Consider the following 23,479-nt stretch of genomic DNA (forward strand, 5'->3'; position numbering starts at 1 on the left):
GCAGCAAAAAAGTTAGAGCCAGCCCTGTTCTGTTACCAAGCTCTGCAGATGGTCTGGTGAGCCATCATTTAATAGCTCTCCCTCCTCCTTATGTGGGCACATGCCCCCAACTGATCTTGTTTATCCTGGTTTTTAAATTCAAGGTGCTGAATGTAATTACACCACATTATGGGTGCACTTTCCAAATTTAGGGAGATTTCAACAAATCTGTCGTTGGCTAACTATGGAAGTGATGGTGGGAAAACCCTGGGTTTTTTTGTGCACTTGGTGTTTCTTTGTTTCTTAGGGAAGTACGATGATTTGTATCTGTAGTGCTTCTTTGTTCTGCTGTCTACTAATGAAAATAATCCTGAACTGAGAGGTGTTGGTGTTAATCTTGTCTTATAAATTTTCAATCACAACAGATTTGTTTAAGCTTTTTTTTATTTATTTTATTTTTTTTTAAATTGCTTCCATGGAGGGCTGGTGCAACCCATTAGGCGACCTAGGTGGTCGCCTACAGCACTACAATTTGGGGGGCGCCGACCGCGGCGGTATTTCAGCGGCAGGACCTTCTGCCGCCTCTGTGGGGGCGGCATTTCGGGGCGGGATCTTCCGCTGGCTAGGGCGGCAGAAAAGCTGGCGGCGCTCCTGGTTCCATGTTTAGTTATAGACATGAAATGCATTTTAATCTGTCCATTTTTATTTAAAAAATAAATAAATTATTGTTGTAAGGTCTGTAGTTTGGTTGGGCTCACTGTATAGTAGATTGGGTTTCATCTTTAGAACCTGGAGGGGTAAACTTGATGGTCTTCAGACTTAGGCCTCTATTTCTGCAAACACAAATGCGTAACTGCTTATACTCATGAGTAGTCCCCTTGAAATCATTACTCGTGTATAAAGTTGAGCAAGTACGCAAGTGTTAAAAGGATTAGGTCCTTAGCTCTTATCCTTGAACAAAAATGTTTTCTGTAGGTGGACCTAGTCAAAGGCAGAGAAAAATCTTCAGTCACCTGATGATAGCTTGAAGTTTAATGCTGTATTGCTTATAACCTAGTGTTTTTAAACACTGAAGACTAATCTTCTTGTTAGTTATGGACATCGATTTTAACTGATGGATCAGGAAGTTGGGCAGTTTGTTTCTCTTCTGTTTTTCTCTGTAAACATGAATGGATGAAACGTTCTGTAGGATTAACTAAAAAGGGAATTTGAAGTTCTATAATTAGAAATAATGAGTTTCACTATTGATCTTTTTCTTTGAAACATCTTAGGGGTAATACCATTTTTTTTTTAAGTTAATTTTGCGTTGCATCAAGTTTAGAAGTGTGACTAAGAAGATAAAAGTTCTTGTAATGTCAGTCATCTCTTGCAAATGATATGTTGCATTTTGGTACTTTGGGGGATTTATAGTAAATGGACTTCTAACAGAACAAGACCGCTTTAAATGGACATGAGAGGTTTCATTTCTCTTTTAAAAACAGACAGAACTTTGGTTTGATTTAGAGTTCTGCTTTTGCTAAAGAAAAAGTGTATTTTTGTTGTTGGGGGTATTTTAAAACAGTGCAGTGAATAAGATTTGGATCTTCGGGTCTATCATATTTACATCCCACATTGCCTGGCTCCAGATATAAAGTAGAAATGGTAACTTCCTATCTAGAAATCTAGTTACTTTGAACATGTGTTTTCTTGTTGTAAAATAAGTATCTGTTTTGTGTAGATCTGTTGTTGTTGGGTTGTCTCTAGGGGGCTCTCAAGACAATTTTTTTGATAGCCTCGGAGTGTAGCCACACTTTTCCCTAAAATACTTAATTAGCTTTAGGAAAAACAAATAAATATGTGCATATACATGTCCAAATCATTTTAATTTATCTATTGCTAGCTAGGATGCCTCTTGTGAAAAGTGATATTAACAACATGCAAGTATCACTTTTCACAGGAGACTTACTCAGCGCTGTCAAGCCTGGGGACAAATTAAGCCCTGGATGGGAGGGTTGGGGAGGCAGCGGGAGCCAGGGGCGATGGGGGGGGGGTCGAGGGAGGCAACGGGGGCCTGGAGCCTGAAGCCCCTTGTCCAGAACCTGCCACCCTAGGGCTGAAGCCCAAACCCTGAGCCCCACTGTCCCTGGGAAGGTGGGGAACTCACCAGCTGCCTGCTCCTACAGCACTGTGCCTTAAGTGTCTCCAGAGAGGGGCAGGGACCAACTCCTGCTGCTGGCCCCAGCAATCAACACCAAGGTGGTGCATGCAGGAGCACCAGGGAGGGGGAAGGGCCACTACTTTGACCCCCTTCCATCACAGCCCAGGAGGCTGTGGCCACAAGAAAAGCCCCTGATGGTCGCATACATCATGGTGGCCGCACTTGAGAAACGCCTAGTATTTGTGGTAGAAAGAATCCTTGTTTCTACAACTGTATTAAAGATTCCAATATATTTTCAATACTCAAAAGCCTCACCCTTTATCATTTGTCTAGAGTGGGAGAGACCATACTGTTGGGATCTGGACTGACATACAGTGTACCGATTGCAAGACTACTGTTTCCAAATACATTTATTCCTTTTCCAAAAAATAGACTAGTTGCTTGGTTCCTTTAAGAACCAAACCGAAAACACTTTTAATGTTATGTTATAAACCTGGTGTTAGTGACTTTGCCTTTTTCAGGGTTTGGTATTCATCTGCGTTAATTTTTAAAGGCACATGTTTTATTTTCATACTGATCCTTAATATTGGGGAAGGGAATTGTTAATTTTATAAAAAAATATGCTTTGGAGTATGGGAAAGAATACAGGCATCTGTAAAGTGATGTGGAGATGGAGATAATTTAAAAGGTCATTTGTCCATTTGAGTTTACAACTACTATACCTTACGTGCTTTAGATGTCATTGTGTCTCATACCAACCTATGATTTCTCCTGCAGGAGACATTGTACTAATGACATGCACAAACTGAGGACGCGTCTTTCTGGGTTACTATATGATTATAGATCCAGATCTCCCTTTACCTCCATTCTTCCCCCATTCATCCAAGGGAGTGCATTTTTAACGTGGACACTTTCCAAGGGGACCTACAAGTAATTGCTGTAGTGCTTTCTAAATCCAGTGGAAACCACTGGTTTGAGCTACCTTGCCAACTGTTGTGTTGCTGTAAGAACTCTCATCTTCAGGAGTTTAGCTGTTTTTACTTATTTCTCCTCTGCTCACTGTTTAGAAGAGCTTTTGGATAACTTCTGGCTTGTATGTGACATACTTCTGTTTTTCCCCCCACCCGCATTTATAGGTTAATTTCTTCAGCGTGTGTCCTCAGAGGGTGAGTGCTGCTGGTGTTAGTAGCAAGGGCTGAAGAAACCTGCCATTTCATACAAGCTTTCCACCAAAGAACTGGGGAGAGTAAGTAATTTTGTTGGTTTATTTTCTGTACTCCTATTGTCTCAGCTTTCAGGCATTCAGGAGTACGTTTCTTCCTCGCTGAGAGGGAAGTGAGTGGTGGCTGACTCAGGATACAGTCTTTTTATATACAATATCCATGTACTTTCTGTTTAATGCTTTTGAATAAAGAGAAATTAAAGGAACAAAACTCACGCAGATGAAGACCGCTCTTTCAAAGCACAATTAAAACCAGTTGTGGGTGTAAGGGCTTGTCTACACTCACAGATTGTGCCATTTTAATTATACTGGTATGGCTAAAGCATTATAAGCCCCTAGTGCTGTATAAGAGTGCTGTGTAGCAGTATAGCTTATTCCTCTTCTCATATAGGAATATCTGTACTGGTGTAAGGCATCTTTATATCAATATAACAGCATCCACACGAGGGGATGGACTGGGTTAACAATTATGGTTTAAAAAAAATTACACCCCCTATCTGAAATAGATATACTTATACAAAATTTATCTGTAGGCTAAGCTTAAATTCCCAGTCAGATTGCGGTTTCTATCTTTGGCCTTGTCTAGACTGGGAAGATGAGTGACTGTTTAAAACCTATTGGCTAACACAAGTTAGTTAATAACATTTTTAAACACTACTTAGCACCTACTAAGAGAGAGACTGTGATGTTTAAAAATGGTTTAGTCAGTCAGGATTGGGTAGATCTTAGTACTAACCACAATCGGCTAACATATTTTTTAACACTGTCTAGGTCTATATGGGGCTAAGTGGCAGTTAAAAATTACACATTTACATCACCACTCATTTTCCCAATCGAGAAGTGCTCTCTCTGCTTTAAGTCCCTCCCAAACACATTAAGGGCATAGTTGTGTGATAGTTGTGCCACTGTAGCACCATTGTGTATACATTTCCTACGTTGAGAGAAGGGGTTTTTCTGTCACTGTAATTAATCCACCTCCCTGAGCAACGGAAACTAGGTTGATGGAAGAATTCTTCCATCAACCTAGCCACGCCTACACTGGGGGTTAGGTTGATCTAACTACAGTGTTGGGAGCAAAATTTTTCATAGCCTGGAGTGATATAGCTAGGTGGATACAGTTTTGAAGTGTAGTCCAGGCCATAAATATTCTCAGGAGAGCTTGTACTTGGGCTACTGATCAACACCTCTGGCCAGATTCAGTGTCACTCAGTTTCCTTGTGCTTTGTGCCGGACCAGACAGCACAGAGAATGGTGCCTGCTCCCCTCTCTTGTGCTCCCCTGATTTTGGGGCTACGGCGGCAGCTTTAGCCTGTGACACAAATTAGGGCTGTTTTTCTCCAGCCAGTTGATAGCTATCTCATAACAAAAGTCAGGAAGAAGCTTTGTACACTCATCCCAAGTCTTTTCATAGGTTTAAGTATGAGGCAACGTCTAAACCAACTCACTTTCATGTGCAATATCGTACTAGATGCTTTGAAGACCTCAGGAAGAACTATAAATAGTTTTCTGGACTGTAGCATCATAATATTGTGCATCTTGAGCATTTATGGTACCTACAATTATACAAACAAAAATATAATACACAGAAAACAAAAACACGGGTCTGAATTTCATTGACACGCTTCTACTATTGTTCACTCTTCAGGTACCTGAAACTCCATTTTTTCCTTAAGAAAAGTAAACAAAAGAACCCTCCTCAAATGTCATTAAATATTAATGTATACAGTGTTGTTGTAGCTGCATTGGTCCCAGGATATTAGAGAGACAAGGTGGGTGAGATAATATATTTTATTGGACTAACGTGTGTTGGTGAGAGAGACAAGCTTTCAAGCTTACACAGAGCTCTTCTTCAAGACTTAGGAAACATCCATTTGCACACTCTTACATATTATATAACTTTATACATGAATGTTACTGTTGTGAATAAGAATTCACAGGATCATTGGCTGAGTGTTCATTTGCAGTTCATATGACTTCTGCCATATCTATGTTCTGGTCATTAACTGTGGGTATCCACTTAGTTGTCCATTTTCTTAACAAAAGTTACTTTGTACTAGATGGAAATAAGAATTGTCCTCTTTTAAAATGGTGTATTTCAGCTATAAACAAAATGTAGTTTTCTCTTTTTCTGTAGTGTTTTTGTTGCAGTCTTAGCTCTGGTCTACACTACAAACTTATGTCGATATAACTGTGTTGCTCATGGGTTTTGTTGACCTAACTGCCGGTGTAGATCTATACCAATGGGAGAAGCTCTCCTGTTGGCGTAGTTAATGTCTTCACTATGCGCTACAGTAATGCAGTTGCACCGTAAGTGTAGACAAGCCCTAACTGTAGCTGGAATCTTATTTTTAATTTTAATCCAGTTATACTCATGTAACAATATTTAGTGGCAGATTTTTCAAATATCCTTGATTAGCTTTATACTTATCAGTTTGGTTGCACATATAACTATTTGTATTAAATTCATTTCATGCTATTTCAGTAATTTACTTGAATTAAAAAATAGACTCATGCAATAATTGAAAGAGGGAGAGGCAAAGAGTAGAGGGACCACTTTTTGCATTGTAATATAAAATACTTGCAATGAGTTAAAGGTCCTACACTAAATTTTTTTGCCTGTGTCATAATTACATTGTGTAATGGACAAGTTTAAATATTATAGGTCTATAACAGGGTTGTCTTGGTCCTCTTATGGGCCAGGGCCAGCCAACCTTGTTCCAAATGGAGCCTCTTTTTATGAACAGGTCTTCTGGGACCGGTAGTTCCTGGAAGGATCACCAGGAGTTGGGATTTTTGGAGGTGGGGGTGGGGAATAGGACAGGTGACTGAATCATGTGACTACCAGCTGGGATTATATAAGAATGGTGTCAGCTCAGACTGGAAAGCAGAGTGCAAAAATAAGGTTCACAGCCTGGTGCTGTGTAAGGATTTCAGAACCGAGCCCAAGCTATGAACCTGCAATCCTTACTCTGGAAAAACTCCTTGAAAACCATAAGCACTAACCATGGTTCTGCATATTTTTGTAAGGGCTGCAGGAGCTCTTGCAGGCTTAGGTCTTTTTCTTGTCTTCCAGGTGAGCTCCTAAATTGTCCAAGTCACTAAATTCATGGGTTAGGATTCAGCTCCTTATGTTTCGAATGGCTACAAGGATACAGGCTAATAGCTCAGGACAGTGAAGACCTTTAAGCCAGTTTACCTTGCTCTTAGGTCTTCAAAGTGTAAAGGTCACTGAGCCAGAGAGAGATTAAAAATTTCAAGGCATTATCTGCCTTAACTCTGAGTTCTTTGAGTATGTCAGTATGGATCCCACTGTAGGTGTGCTTGTCCCTAATGTGTGCAAGATCAGAGTCTAATGAATAGCAATAACTGATAGGCTATGCATGCACCCTGTGCCTCCTCATGCTCCTGTACGAGGGCACAAAGAATGTGGCAGCTGCGATACCCCTGCAGCAGGATGGTGAGACTCTCCTGTACAGCCCCACTTATATACTCACCCTGTACAGGGTGCCTTAACAGGCAGACTGTAAACCTGTGGCTTCAAGGTCTGCAATGGGCTAATTTAATTACAAGATGGATACAGCAGATGCCTCTTCTGTTTGGGAGAGTGTCATTTTGACAGGGTAGTAGGCAGGAACTCCTGAGCCAGCCCTCTTGCACGATAGCTCCAATTAAGGGAGGTAAATTGGAGCTGTCTAGAGAAACTTGCACCATTGGCAAATGGGAAACAGCTGCCAGCCTAATTAGCCTGGGGCTACATACAGGCCCAGAGGCAGAAAGGAATGTGGGGGTGGGGAGGGTGCGGAGCCAGAGAGTAGAAGGAGAGTGGTAGCTCTTCCCTCCTGGGTGCAGAAGCTGAGAAGTCTTTAAGGCTGAAAATGTATTAAATTGTTCAACGTATTGACAAGCTGTATGTGGTGAGAAGGTGGTAGGAGCGCATGCTGTACATAAACTGCACCAGTGATTGCTGAGCCCCAGGGTCTGAGTGATTTGTGAATGCAGCAGAATCAGGAGCAAGGGGGCCTTGCTACACTCTACTACAGTCATATACTGGATAAATGCACAATGTGACAGTTGCTATCTTCAAGTCAAAGGATGAGTGACTGAATTTTCACTTGCTGGAACAGTCTATGGAGATTTCTTCATACGAGGAGGAGACAGGTACCAGAACTCATCAAGTACTGGGCAAGCCAGCTTCCTTGAATGCCCCACCTAGCAGACAAACATCACCTAAAACCAATGCAGAGACACAGCACCAAGAAAATACCAGTTGCCAACGTTGACACCGCCAGCATTGAAGCTGACAACATCACCAATAGAGCCAACACTGACGCCTCTGGTACCAAGGCTCGGCACTGAGAGAGTCCTCCCTGAACACAAGTGCAGCGACTCCAGATGGAGCTCAGTGTCTTCCCACAAGGAAAGAACACATCAGGTCTCTCAGGAGAAAATCACTAAGCCCCACACATCATAGAAAGCTAATAATAAGGGACTGCCTACCTCCCTGACAGAGGGAGAAAGATTCTCTGGCGCTGATGAAACAATCTTCTATATTGTTGCCTTCAGCAGAATCACTGAGGCTACTGAACATGCCCTTGGAAGAATTGGAAATGACCTCAGTACCAAGGTACTTACCAGTACTGATGCAGACCCCAGTGCCCAGAGATTTGTATACCTTGGCACTACTCCTAATGGTGATGTACTTCTCTCTGTCACTGAGGCACACATTCCCATCTTCGAGCAGAGAACCCCTTCTGCTGAGGTCTGTGGGCAAGATAATAGAAAGACCAGGTGGTTCTCTTTACAGAGCTCAGCCACCCTCACTGCATCAGTAATAGCACTGATCTGGCCAATATCAGGCAGGGGGGAGGGATAGCTCACGGTTTGAGCATTGGCCTGCTAAACCCAGGGTTGTGAGTTCAATCCTTGAGAGGCCCATTTAGGGATCTGGGGCAAAAATCTGTCTGGGGATTGGTCCCCCCCTTGAGCAGGGGGTTGGACTAGATGACCTGCTGAGGTCCCTTCCAACCCTGATATTCTATATCCCTGTGGCTTGTTACCGTGGGCTTGCCAGAGTCTGCCTTCATATGCTTCCAAGAGCTGATTGCCATCCCAGTCTAGGAAGAGAAAGATCACACTCCCCTGTGGCATCCCTGGCCAAACCACCATCACCGGTTATGGTGGAGTACCAAGGGGAGCCAGAAGAGGCCAGAGCAGCAACAACATTGTACCTACCACCTAAGAACCTTTCAGTTTGCCACCAACAAAGTGGTGTCCTTGGCATGGATTCTGACATCAAATGACTTCAAGTCATTTCAAAAACTACTTATGAGGATTGCAGAGACTCTAGAAATAGGTATTAGTCATACAAGAAAAATCTCATAAATTGTTCAACGTATTGACAACTTCGGGCCTGGATCGCCCTCCCAATAAACAAAGGACTGTTTGATCCCACTAAGGCCCTGTGGCCAACACCTGCCATGGTACCACTCACCACAAAAAAAAGTGGAGAAGCATTATGAAGACCTTCAAAAAGGGTTTGAGTACTTCTGTGCCCATCCCAATCCAGCCTCCTTGATCATCTCAGCCAGGTAGGCAAATCCACATTGAACCGAAGCATCCCAAATGACAAGGACCCATAGCAGCTTGACCTGTTTTGTGGGTTATCCTATTCCTTTGCCTCCCTTCAATTACTGGCTGTATATAACTTATTGAACTGACCACAGGATGCACCACTCACCTCTGGTCTGATGCCTCCTCCTGGTCACTCTGAGAATTAGCTCTTGAGATTGACACCCAGTCTGCAGTTTGCACACTATGGTTCTCTGTCTCCCTCTGGTCTGCAGCCTCTCTCTGAGCCCCAGGAATCACAGTGTCCTCTTTGTGACTCAGCCTTCCGGCTAGGTCATTCAGTGTTCCCCTCTTCTGAGGTAACAAAGTCCCTTCACCCTAGCAGTCCTAGGCAGTCTTCCCTTTCACTGCCCCATGGCGCCTCTCCCTCAATGGCTGTCGGGAACCGGGACTGACCCTCTACTCCAGGTTTCAGTCCAGGGACCCTCACCTCAGCAGTTTTGGGCTTTTCTCTTCCAGCCCTCACTGCTCCTTCCCTGGACTGCTTCCTGACACACCAGGTTCTCCTTCTCATTCTGCTTGTTCCAGCTCCCAACCCTCTTCCGAGGGACTGTCTGCTACCTGCCTTCCTGTAGCCTTTCCCAGCAGTCCTTATCTATTGCCAGCTACCCGGCTTTATACAGGCCCCACCTGTTCTTGCACAGCTGAGCCTGCTCTCAGTTAGTTCCCTGCTCCCTGGCTCCTTCAGGTGCAGCCCGGGGAGCTAATTGGCCTGCCTGGCCATCTTAAACTGTGCAGGGTGGCCACCCCATCGCAGATGTGGAACTGAGTAATATCTTTTCTATCAAAGTTCCTACCTGAGAACACGCTAGAGCTCAAAGAAATAATGATAAAAGGGCAGTTAATGGTCAAGATGGCCCTCAAGGCATCAGTGTATGCTTTAGACACCATGGCCAGATCTATGGCTTCAAGTATTGGGCATTCCCAGGGAAGTGAAGGCCACAGTCAAAGACCTGCCCCTTTAAGGCATGGAACTATCAACTAAACAGACAGGCAGTGCCCTGCACTCTTGTGTTCCCTGGGAACTCTACATCCCAGCTCTATACTGCAAGCTATACCATCAACAACCTCTGACGAGACAGGAGGAATCCATCTTAACATACCAGACAAACTGATTATCAGGTTTGGAAGAAACCCAGGTACAACAGAGGTTGCCTCTCTGCCTCCTTGATGATGCACCCTGCTCCAGCAGCTCACTAGCAAATTTGATGGGCCTGTCAAGAATCACAACAGAGCTGTTCAGAGAGCATGACCTTTGGAAGCTACCTCGCACCATTCCACTGGATGTGATCTGCCATGCTATTGGATGCTAGAGATCATCACTCTGGCTGGTTTCACTCATCCAGTTTCACTCCTTACCCCCTGCCCACACTTTCTTCATCCCTTTTCAGGGACCTTTCTCATGACAGCTTGTTACCAGCAAAGTGGGCCTTGTTGCTGCTTTTAGGAGCCATAGAGGAGATGCTGCCAGAATTCAGGGGAAGAGGCTTCCCTACTCTGATATTTCCATATTCTGAAGAAGAAAGGGCGTCTTTGGACATTTCTGGAGCCCTGCTCTATTACCTTAAAAGACCTGAACCTTTTAGGCTGTCTCCCCTAAGTTCACTGTAAGCTGCGTGGGCATGCGGCTGCATAGCAGCCTATTTTGCACCGCATAGGTGCTCAAGGAACCTGGCTGGGGGAGGGGTGCCGCTGCTGTGGCCCAGACCTGCTGCAGCCAGAGCTCCCCTATCCCGGCCTGAACCCAGCCGCAAACCTGGCCGAGGTGGCACGGCTGGACCTGCCAGGACTGGGGGAGGGGCGCCTATCCTGCAGCCCCAGCCCTGGAGCTGCCACAATGGGGAGAAGCGCCTCTTCCCCCCTTCCCCCCCCCCCCAGCACCCTGCCCAGATGCTGCTGGGCGGAGTCCTCTCTCTCCCCCCCCAACCCTCTGCCCCACCCCTGAGCCCCTCATCCCTGGCCTCACCCCAGAGTCCACACCGCCAGATGGAGCCCTCACACCTCTGCACCCCAACCCTCTGTCCCATCCCTTAGCCCCCTCCCACACTCTGAACCCCTCGGCCCCACCCCCACCACGTGAATTTTGTTATGTGCACTAGTATGAAGGTCATGTGTCTCAAATCATCTCCATATTGGTTCACATAACAAAATTCATTCCGCACATGGGTGGGAAAAATTAGAGGGAACACTGCTTCCCATCTCTGTCTGGCTATATCTGACCCATCAAAAGGCTGAGCAATCTCTAAGTGGATCACGGAGTGTATTTCCACCTGCTCCTGGTGAGCCTCTCCCTCCCTTTCCAGTCCTTTTGCACCTCTAGAGAAGCACAAAATGCACCAGCAAATCTCTCTGTTTTGCTGAAATTGTTATATGCAGCGCTGTTGTAGCTGTGTCAGTCCCAGGGTATTAGAGAGACAAGGTGGGTGAGATAATATCTTTCATTGGACCAACTTCTGTGGATCAGAGAGACAAGCTTTCAAGCTTCCACAGACCTGAAGAAGACCTCTGTGTAGCTTGAAAGCTTGTCTCTCTCACCAACAGAAGTTGGTCCAGTGAAAGATATTACCTCACCCACCTTGTCCAGAATAATCTGTGTTAATCTGGAAATGCAAATTCCATCTTCATTTTAAAGACCTTCTAGTGAAATTATATGCTTCATGATGGAGGCAGTGTGGTTTAATGGATAGGGCACTCTACTGGAAGTCAGGAGACCTGGGGTCTGTTCCCAGCTATGTTACCTTGGGCAAGTCATTTCACCTCTGTTCCTCATCCCCATTGTGTGTTTAGTTAGTCAGCTTTTCTCAGGGCTGTCAGTGCGTACAGTGCTTAGCAAAATGGAGCCACACCTTGGTTGTGGCTTCTGCAGTACAAATAGTAATGCTAAAATTCATGTGTTACAGATTTTTTGTTTGTAGGCTTTGGAGTATTATCTTAATTTTTATGGCTGTTGTATCTATTTCTTCATTTTCAAGCTTGTTTAAGGTTAGCCTCTACTGACAGAAATATTAAGGCATGACTGGCTTCCATGGGGCTAATAACTGAGTTCTGCTGATCTTTTTCCTGATTATCGTGCTTTAGATATTTTTTAATCTCAGTGTTGTTGCTTGCATTCAGTTTATTACAGTTGACATTTTTGCTTTATCTTTCGACAAGCTGAGTACACAGAACTTCAGAAAAACAGCCCTCAAACCCTGAATTGCTTTTGGCTTACACTGCATTTTTTTTCTACACAGAGGGTTCATAAAACAGTACTCGAATTACTCTGATTTCTTGTCAAATGTAAGCATTAATATTTCTTGGAATGTAGCTGGAGTCTAATTGTAAATATTTTGTTGGTGAGTGGGATATAATTTATTTTGCTTGGCAAGTTGCAGTCCAGGAGACCTTAAAAAGGATGTAACCCTTTGCATAGTTTCTTATTTTTACAAAAAAAATGTAGAGCTTTACTTTATTGTGGGAGAAGCTTTTAAAAAGCTGTACAATTGCTTAGAGCAGCATTTTATTTGAAATCTTGCAAGACAAAGTACTTCACCATTTATAAATACTGTCTCATAAACTAATATAATGGATACTGGGTAGGAAGTGAGGGTCAGCGCTTTGTTTTTCCACAAGGAAATTTCATTTCCTACATCATAAATTGTCAGAGTTACTGTTGTGAATAAACTTGTAGTTGTGCTATAATAGCACAAAAATGGGATAATGAGTGTTTTCTATTTTTAGTTGAGTGTCAGGAAATTAGGAGGAGAATCATCTATTTTCTCTGCATCCAGTTAGCTGAATATCTTTGTCTTGGCCAGGAACTGAACATTTTTCCTTGCAAGCAACAGGTGACTAGTGTCTCATCTTGTACTAGCATTAGAAGAGCTATGAACATACCAAGTTTCCACATAGGAAACCCAGGAAAACTGTTCTGGGGAAATGCAAACCATTATCAGTTCTAGTAAATAAACATTCGTCAATAGGAATCAGGACTGCAGTGCTTCAGTTTTACTAGAATTCCCCTTAAATTTTGTTGTTTTTGTAAAACGCTTCATCTTTTTTTTTGTGTGTGTGTAGAAGAATCAAATATTGTCCTACTAGTCCCAAGAGAGTGGGTCACAGTATGCAGAGAGCAGCCTTTGTGGGACCATTACTGTCCCTCCCATGTATGGGCAGGGAATGGGTAGACAGCGACATGGCCTTGATTCTGCCCCACATGTGCCAACTAGTGCTGCTGTTCTGGCACTGTTTCTTAGAGATAATTGTTGTTGGTTTAATCCAGTAGTAGATTGTTCCCCTCCCAGAATTAGAGGGGAGGTCAGGGAAGGAATTGTGACACTTGGTATCTGAATCCTCTCCCATTCCTTCTCCTGTTACTTGCCATCTCTTGATCCAGGCAGATGTAAATTGACAATCTAATCTTTAGTATTTAAGAGTCATACTTTACTTTCAAGAGTTTTAAGCAGTTCTTTAATGATTAATTATTCTTGTTTGGCAACTTTCTTTTGATGGTGTAATTTCATTTCTGAGCATTATAGTCTACATGAAATTAGTACTTTTTTCTGTGACTAAGATGAGGTTCTGAAACTGTGGAGACAGTGATCACTGAGTATTTTGGAATCTCCTCAGTGTCTTGGCTGAGAAAGAATTAGTCACCCATTATAGCAGTGAGTGAGGTCTAGTTTTACAGTAGACTTTGTGCATTCCAGTTCACTTAACTGTTTAGCTTGATGATGTAAAGTTGATTTTCTTGTGATTGGTCTAATGACTAGAGTAGGATATTGGAAGTCAGGACTCTCGAGTTACCTACACTGACTCCTTTGTATGGCATTAGGGAAGTCAGGTTCTGAGATCTTGACACCTCTGCAGATCAGGTCACTAGTCTCTGACTCAGTTCCTCACCTGTAAAATGGGACAATTCTTACCTATACGTTAAATAATAATGTGATGCCTTTGAGACTGAAGTCCCCTCTCCAAAAAACAAAATAAGTAGATCTAAAACTGCCCCATAATCCCCATCCATGTTCTTCATCCCTGCCCTAGAGGGACCACTGCTGTGGCTAACAGGACAGTTCACTTTCCTTGACTATTTTGGAGCCTCTGCTGAGACAATAGTTTTTGTAATGTGTACACCTGTCCATTAGGAACTGAACTGAAACCATCAACTCATTTCACAAAGCCTACTAAAAACTGATGGTTGCTATCAGCTTGGGCCATATTTGAACCAGTGGCCCCTCTGTAGTGACACAGTTTAAAATGATCCTTGTGTTAAGGAATTAGTAGTAGAATATGGAGTTGTTAGTATCTAGATCACTGGTACACATTAGTCTCAAGTTACTAGTTAGCATAGGATCTCTGCTAAGGAGTCTGCTGTGTGAAATCTGTTTCTAGATGCACCTGCATCAGAATCTTCCTTGGCACAGTCAGCAAAGGGTCTGAAATCTCATGGGCTCATCTGTTAAGCAGTGATTTCTGGCAGACACGGTGGGGTACATTAGTGTGGTAGGGAAGCTTGTTCTGGAGTTGTCTGTTGCTGTCTCTCTTCTGTAGATAAACAAAAGGCTTCCATTTCTGTCAACGGAAGTTTTTGATGAACATCTGCACAAGAAGAGTTCATTCTCAGAAATAAAGCCTGTGCTGTTGCATCAGATTCTCTATCTTTATTTGGGGCTGGCAATTATTAGCTGTGAATGGAAAATGTTATCTACAGAATCAGAACAGCGATTCTCTAGAGCTTGAGTTGCTTCCTATAGAAGCAGCACACAATCAACTGTGAAGGAAGGAAATCAAGCCCTAGGGAAACTCTCATAAGATGGCTATGCTATTGCTTCAGGGAGAATGAAAGATGAGAGGCTTTTCAGCTGCATCTGCACTTGCAAACTTGGTAGGCATCATTCCCCTGTGGTGCAGTTTTGCCAGTGGTAATATCAGTGGAACCTGTGGTGTAGGGCAGTGTAAGATGTGGCTCAGCCATTTTTACAACCTGGTATATCATCCTTGCAAACAAAAATAAGTTGCTAACTGTATCACTAGTATCCTTGCAAACATAGAGGAAATACCAACACCTCATGGGGGGTGGGAGGGGAGAAACTGAAAAGGGAATTTTAAAAACAGGTAAAAGTCACTGTGGAGTAGTTGTTTAAGTTTTAGTTTACTTTCACTGAATGCAGCTTCTTATTTTGCAAGCTTAATGCAGAATGGTACCATTGTGGGAAGCAAGTTCGTTTTCATTCAGTTAAACAGCATCTTTTAGAAATATTGAGTGTAAATACCACAACACTCGCTCTTTCTGAAAGATGTTGTTTCTTAAGAGTGTGAAAATGTATTGACCTTTCCCTAATGGGATCTCTTCTACATTAAATCCAAGAAAGGTGGAACCTGAGTTCTTTAAGTGTAAACTACATGCCAAATGACTTGGTTTTAAAATCTGCTTTTGGTGTCTTTCACTGAGATGGTGGATGTCTTTGTTATTGCACGATGTATCATCCTTGCAAATAATTCACTTTAAGTTTCATATCCTATATGTTGCATCACTTGTTGATGTGGTATGGAGGGTGGGTCAGAAGGTAGTGGTTCTAATTACTGTTTTGATTTTATGACCATTGTTTAGATTTTTGATTAAATGTTTTTAGAACATTAAGTACACAGAGCCTGTTGATTCATCACTCCACTGTTCTTATTTTTTGCCAGTGATTTCAATGGACTTACATCAGTGTAAAACTAGATTAACACAGTGGCAAATCAAGCCCACAGAGTATACTGAACTCATGAAAGAATAACCTACGATTCATTTTAATACATCACTTGTATATTGTAATAAGGTTTAACCAAGTATTGCAATAAGGTTCCTGGTCCAGTTGGGCGTCTAAACTGCTATTTTGTAAATTTAATTGTGAATATTTGGTAGTCCAATCGTAAATATTCAGTAGTCCATTTTTACAGTATTTCTGGGTGACAATGATATATTCTTTGTACAATTTTAATACAGGTATCTCTGGTTCTTATTGGACTACTATGTCTTGACTTGATTAAAATCAACAAAATGTGAGAGAAGAAAGAAGTGGTAATACTTGGTGTAATGCTGGAGAAATTACTTTTTTCTGTCTTTTTAAAAATTAAAACAAAACACTTCAGCTCTTACTGAGGTAGCCTGAGGATCCAATTAGCCTTGGAGGGCATGTTGGGGTCAACTCAGTATCAGTCTCGGCTGAGGAGGAGCTGAGTGATTGCCATAAAGGAATGAGTTAAGAGCAGTAGGGAGAGGAGACCCAGGGGTGAGGAGTCCCTGTGTCCTCTCCTCAGGGGGGCCCTGGGGAGGGGCAGAGTGGAAATCCAGAGTGGAGAAGCTGAAGAAGGGCCCAGAAATAGAGGGAAGAGATGAACAAAAGTATAGGAGCCAGATTTAGCTTCTGTGGTGGGCCTCTAAGAGGGAGGTCAGCACTCGAGGAAAATAACTCTGCAGGTTGGTGTTCTTGACAGAGGACAAAGGGGAACTGGAAGAGAGACTGAAATCTCAAATCTGTTGGTGTGGGATGGAGTTAATCATTGTTTTGTTTGACGTCACTTGGTGAAGAGAGTGGAATTGAAGAAAGACCCCGGGTGGGGCAGAAGACATTTTGGTTTGTTACCTGTGTTTTAATACTGGTGAAGTATATTATTTAAGACATAAGGTATGGGACCAGGCTGTAGGGCCAAGTGCCCCACAACAGGGGATAGATAACAGTGTCACTAGGGTGTGCTCTGGGATGATGAGTTGCAATAATGCAATGAGGAGAGACTCCAGGACAGTGAGGTCCATCACCGATGATATCGGCTCACTTTATGTACAGTGGCTTAGTGCAGGGGTGGGCAAACTACGGCCGGGGGCCACATCCGGCCCTTCAGACGTTTTAATCTGGCCCTTGAGCTCCCGGGGAGCAGGGTCTGGGGCTTGCCCCACTCTGCATGGCTCCCGGAAGCAGTGGCATGTCCCCCCTTCGGCTCCTACATGTAGGGGCACCCAGAGGGCTCCACACTCTGCCTCCGCCCCAAGTGCTACCCCCACAACTGCGGCCAGGAACCGCGGCCAATGGGAACTGCCGGGGTGGCGCCTGCAGACAGGGCAGCATGCAGAGCCAGAGGGGGATATGCCGCTGCTTCTGGGAGCTGCTTGAGGTAAGCGCTGCCTGGAGCCTGTATCCCTGACCCCGTCCCGTGCCCCAACCCCCTGCCCCAGCCCTGATCCCCCCTCCCGCCCTCCGAACCCCTCCATCCCAGCCTGGAGCAACCTTCTGTACCCCACAACCCCTCATCCCCAGCCCTAACCCAGAGCCTGCACCCCCAGCTGGAGCCCCCCTGCCTCAGCCTGGAGCTCCCTCCCGCACCCTGAACTCATTTCTGGCCCCACCCCATAGCCCGCACCCTCACCCAGAGCACTCACCCCTGCCCGCACCCCAACCCCCAATTTCGTGAGTATTCATGGCCTGCCACACAATTTGCATACCAAGATGTGGCCCTCGGGCCAAAAAGTTTGCCCACCCCGGCTTAGCGCATAAAGCGGCAGTGTGAGAGATTGATGTGTGCTCTGGTGTTTGTATGTTAATTCAGCAAAAGTTGGGAGCATAATTTAGCATAAAATAGTTTTGTCTAACGTATTTATATGGTCCTCATTGCTGAAGTACCTGAGCATCTCACAATCTTTAATATATTTATCATCACAACTCACTCCTATGAGGTAGGGAAGTATTGGTATCCCAGTCTTAAAGGTGGCAAACTGAGGCATGGTGGGCTGGATTTTTTATAAGCATTAGGTGCCTAAAGATGTAGCTAGATGCCTAAGGGGGTTTCAAATGCACTCCCATTAAACTCAAGGGGAATTAGATGCCTAGGTGCTTCTGAAAATCCCATCTTTAGGCACCGAATACCTTTAAAAATATGGTCCACTGAGACTGTGTGATTTTCTAAGGTCACACAGGAGGTCTGTGGCTGAGCAGGGAATTGACCCAAGGTCTCCCAAGTACTAGGTTAACACCCTTACCATTGGACCATACCTCCACTTTTCAAGGCTAGACTGTACTTTCAAAAAAAATAAAAATAATGGAATGCTGCATGCTCCTAGAGCAGCTTGTATGGACCAGCTCATAGCAACTTAATCCTTTGAGAGACACCCATCTGTCAGTTGATGCAGCTGGGACAGATGCAAAGGAAATTTCATTTTGAAAAAGGTAGGAACGTAAGAATTGATATCTTGTATGAGACCAATGGCCCATCTAATGTCCATCAGTGGCTGATATTAGCTGCTTCAGAGGAAGATATAAGGAAAATTTCTTTCTGATCCCCATTAGAGGATGACATATCCTGAAGCAAGAGGATTTTTATACCTTCCCAAACTCATGGATATTTTTTAATCCTTATATTTGAACTCTGGATGATCTAGTCATCTGTATAAATGTTCACTCCTTTTTTTTTGAATCCTGCTAAGATCTTGGTCTCAATGTTAACATGTGGCAATGAGTCCCATAGTCTAACCATGCATCTTGGGGGAAAAAATCCTATTATCAATTTTAAATTTGTCACTTTTTCCGTCTCACTCTCTGTTACCTTGTTCTTGTTTTATGGGATACATATCTGAGATTCGAGCAAAATAAATAAATACACACACACGCACACACTCTCGCTCTCTCTCTCTTTAATACCACTCTGTAGCCTTTCATTGCCACAAATAAAGCTGCTATTAGAAATTTGATTTCAGCAGCATTCCGTCTGCTAAAAGTTATGGTGTATAACTTAACCAGTTACAGTTTATTCATAACATAGTTGCAGAATAGTTGGCTTCAGCTCACTCTTGATTGACATATATCTTGAGAAGCATAAATAAATCCTCATGCAGAATTCCTACTGTTGCCTTTGAATCAGAAGAGTACATTTCACCAATCCTAGATTAGTGTTGTTGAGATGCAGGACCCAGGCTTTATCTTTTCATTCTTCTTTTCAAGAAGAGCAGTACTTTATGATGAGATGTCACTGTTTACTTTAACATACTGTTAAACCATGCATACAAATGTCTACTCACTGTATGCCTCAGAGTAAATATATAATATTGGTCTGCCTGCCAAAAAGATCCAGATGAGGAGTCGTAATTTAAGATGATAGTAACATGAATGAGAAAGCAGGATGATCATGATTGGCATACTTATTGGAAGGGTGGTCCTGTGGGTGATGCAGAGGAGTGGAAGTTCAGAGTACAGGGTATATATTCCTGGCTCTACCACAAACTTCCTGTGTTACTTTGTACAGGTCATTAAACCTTTCTGTGCTTCCTTTTCCTGATCCATAAAATAAGGATAACAGCACTGACCTCACATCGTTATTGTGAGGCTTGATTATTGACCAATTTATTCCTGATTTACCAGTGTTATGCTGGTAAAACTGCATTGAAATCAGTAGAGTTGCATTGTCTGACCAAGCTGAAAGAAAGACAGGAGGTAATGGATGTGGATTAATTAGGCCACAACTTTATTCACTTAAAATATCTGAAAGTACCTGATGATAAATTGTACAGTGTAAGTCATCATCGTTTCCTCAGTCTTTTCCACACAATCCCCAACCTGGTCCCAGCCATCCTGCTGCTGGGACCCCCACTGCTGTCCCTCATATGAGGAAGGAATGGGGCTATAAAAAGTCAGGTGTCTGCTCCTTGCTGTTCCAGACGTAGGAGCCCAAAACCCCCCTTCCTCAGCTCCCTTAAGGGGGGAATTGAAAAAAGGGGGGGTCAACTCCCCACTGTACCAGATAAGGGAGCCCCAATCCCCTCCCCCCCTGTTGGCTCGCTTAAATGATGCTTTCCTTTAAATCCTTTTCCAGTCCATTTTATCCTATAACCATGTTCCTTCCATACTGAGTTCCTGCACTGGACATCAACCATGAATTTTATGTACTAAGCTGCAACATTTTAATTCTTCCCCCTCACCCCGCCGCGCTTGTGTCCCATTGGGTCCTAGATCTGCTGTAGGGAAAATGGAAAAACTGAACCCCCTCCCTGGCCTATCTGGCAATGAAGGAAAAATTCTTTCCCAGCCATGTCTGGCAAGAAAAATTTGAGATCCAGTACACCATCTTATCTGGGGCTCCTTCCATTTCACCCCAGTTACAGACATTTGGAGGCTGTCAGGGCCCCAATACAATTGCCCCCCCCATAGCCCTGTTCCCAACCCCCAGGAAAAAAGGGGTGACTGGCAACTTGATCCTTGTGAAAATTTCATGGGTGGGTGTTGCCAGTCCGATCCAAGTAAAAGTGGTCTTCCTTGGGGCTGCATGGGATATAAATGTGCATGCACACTCTCTCTCTCTCTCTCTCTCTCTCTCTCTTCCAATCAGCAGGAAGGGCAGTGCCCCTGCTTCCCGGTCTTTCCTGCAGTGCCCAATAAACTTCCCCCTCCACTACCTGTTTTAAGGGAAGCCCTTAAAGGGGCAACATACTTTTTCTTCTGGCTGGCTGGACAAGGACCAACTCCATAGAGGCACGATGAGCACATTGGCATAAAACTGGAGTATAAGAATGGCAAATGGCAAATCAGGCCCCGTGAGCCAAATCTTCAGATGGTGTAAATTGGAGAAGCTTCACTGGAGCTGCACCACCTGAGGCTCTGCCCCCATTTCTGTAAACCGTATTGAAATCCTTGGCTGGTATGTGTAGTAGAAATGCAAAGTAGTATAATTATTTAGTATGTCTCTCTGAATGCGCATTTCTTTCAAAACCATGATTGTGATCTGAAGGAACAATGTTTCCATGTAAATAATGGTTTTAGCCTACAGTGTTTCCACCTGTCTACACTGGCAAGTTTCTGCGCAGTAAAGCAGCTTTCTGCGCTGTAACTCCGGAGCCACAGAAACTGAGCAGTTGCAGCACCGTAAAAAAACCACCCCAACGGGAGATGTAGAGCTTTCTGTGCCGAGGCTACAACGCAGTGGTGCCAATGTAGACACCGTGGTCGATTACAGCCCTGCAATTGGCCTCCGGGAGGTGTCCCACAATGCCTGTTCTCGCCTCTCTGGTCATCGGTTTGAACTCTATTGCCCTGCCCTTAAGTGACCAACTGTCATCCCCACCCCGTAAATTCCTTTAGAATTTTGAAAGTCCCCTTCCTGTTTGCTCGGTGACACGTGCAGTGGTCTCAGCGCATCTTTCCAGGTGACGATGCCTGCTCCACACACCAGGCGATCCCCCTCTTGGAGCAATGCCAAGCTGCTGGACTTCATCAGCATTTGGGGAGAGGAGGCTGTCCAGTCCCAGCTGTGCTCCAGCCATAGGAATTATGATACCTACGGACAAATTTCATGATGCATGACAGAAAGGGGCCATGACCGGGACACCCTGCAGTGTAGGGTAAAAGTGAAGGAGCTCTGGAACGCCTACCACAAGGCGTGGGAGGCAAACTGCCACTCTGGAGCTGCGCACATGAGCTACCAGTTCTACAAAGAGCTGGATGCGATACTCGGTGGCAACCCCCCCTCCACTGTGAAGACCACTGTGGATACTTCGGTGGCTCGCGTGCCAGTCGAAAGTGGACCGAGCCAGGAGGAGGAAATCTTGGGCGAGGATTTGGGGCAGGGAGGGGGACCCAGAGGCAGAAGATGACTCGGAGGTCAGAGATGCATGCAACCGGGAGCTCTTTTCTACCCCGGAGGAGCCTAGCCAGTCACAGCTGTTGGATCTTGGCAAAGTGCAAACAGGAGAGGAGGCCCCTGGTAAGTGGATTTGATTTTGTGAATCAAATCGCTGAAGCGAGGAGTTGAGGGCAGGAGGGTTGCAGAAAGCAGGCTTGTCTCCCACCACATGCCTAGTCTGAGTGGCAGAACAGGCTGTTGATAGACTCCCTCACTTCATATGAATCTCCCTCAGAGAACTCCAGGAAACTCTAGTGGAGATACTGGGCAATCTGCTGCCACGGGTTCTTTAGCAGAACTGCTTTGTTTCTTGACCCATTAACAGTAACTTTCCTGCACCACTGTGCCGTCATGGGGTGGGGGGTGGGGGGAACACCATTGCTGCACATAGGAGCCAGGTCGGAAGCTGCAGTCTTGGAGAAGACCCTCCCTTGAGTCCCTGCTCACCCTCAGCAGTGAGTTATCTTCAATATGATCACATCTTGTGGAAAGTGTGGGGACAGGAATGATTTTCAGCCTCTCTTCTCCCCCTTCCCCCCCCCCCCCCCGGTGCTGCTCTCCCTAAGAGCCACGTGCCCAGTGTACAGCAGGGTCCGGGAAGAGTGATTTACCCTGCCCCTGCGGCAACTCACCATTTTGGGGCTCTTGTTGCTCATGTGTGCTTGCCTGGGATCAGCCAGTTAGTGACAGGTGTGTGAGTACTGGCTGTGTTTTAAATCACTGAACCAGTGTTCTCTGTGTTGTAAACAATACTGCTTCTATAAAATGTTGCATTTAAACTTCACAAAGATGACCTTGGGAGCCCAGCCTCTCCCTTTGTTATCAGTGGCTGAATGGCTGCGCAGAATTAGAAAGCGGCCAAGAAGAACCCAGGAGGACTTTCTGCATGGTGTTGTGATGCAATCCGCTGCCGACAAACAGGAATTGAAGGAGTGGCGGGACAGCAAGAAGAGCGACCGAAAGGAGAATGCGGCATGTCAGAATGAAGCCACAGAGCGGCTCTTAAAAGTTAAGGAGCACCAAACAGACACACTCCAGGTGATACTAGTTCTTCAAACTGAGCAGTTCCATGCCCGCCCTCCCCTGCAGCCGCTGTAGCAAAACTCTTTCCCATGCTGCCCCCAGACACCACCAACACACTCTTATCAATCTCCTGGCTCCAGTCTATACCTGCGGCATTCCGCTCCGCCCCCCTCGCAGTCTGGCACTGCAGACGCCCACTACCCACTGCTGTCAACACCCATCCCTCTGCAGTTTGGCCCTGCTGAAGTACATCACCCGCTGTGTTATACTCCAAAGGAGAAGGCTGGGTATGATCCCTGGACATAGACACATCTTTAGTCGTTCTGGGACCTTCCTTTCCCCCCATCCCCCTCACTGCTGATGGTTTTTTTGGTTTGACTTTCTGCTCCGGTTGTTGTTTTTTAATAAAATAATTGTGTTAGTTTGAAAGCAATCTGTATTCTATTAATTGAAAACAAAAAGAGCCCTGCAAAGCAACAGACAGTTATGTTAAACCCACATATTGGATCGTCTGCACCAGTCACCTCCTAGCATTACAAGCACTGCACTCACGAGCATAGAAACAAATATTAGTGGCTTTCAGCTTCGAATTTCTGCCTCAAGGCATCCTTGATTCTTATGGCCCTGCACTGCGCTCCTCTAATAGCCCTGGTCTCTGGCTGTTCAAACTCAGCCTCCAGGCGCTGAGCCTCTGCGGTCCAGTCCTGAGTGAAGCTTTCACCCTTCACAAATCTTATGGAGTGTACAGCATGCGGTATAAGCATAGGAATATTGTCATCGGCCAGGTCCAGCTTCCCATAGAGACAACGCCAGTGGGATTTTAAACGGCCAAAAGCACACTCAACATTCATGCTGCACTTGCTCAG

General features: G+C 44.6%; 1 protein-coding gene across 9 annotated transcripts in view; it reads left to right on the forward strand.

The window, feature by feature from the left end:
* The window catches only part of APBB2 (amyloid beta precursor protein binding family B member 2), a 343,676-nt gene that overhangs the window by 90,134 nt on the left and 230,063 nt on the right, over positions 1 to 23,479 (forward strand). For all 9 annotated transcript variants that reach the window (XM_034771095.1, XM_034771094.1, XM_034771089.1 and 6 more), the window contains exon 2: positions 3,253 to 3,362. The gene's annotated coding sequence lies outside the window, so the exon portion shown is untranslated. The remainder of the gene's footprint in view (positions 1 to 3,252; positions 3,363 to 23,479) is intronic.

This window comes from Trachemys scripta, chromosome 5, assembly GCF_013100865.1.
Source record: "Trachemys scripta elegans isolate TJP31775 chromosome 5, CAS_Tse_1.0, whole genome shotgun sequence".
NCBI classification, from domain to species: Eukaryota; Metazoa; Chordata; order Testudines; family Emydidae; genus Trachemys; species Trachemys scripta.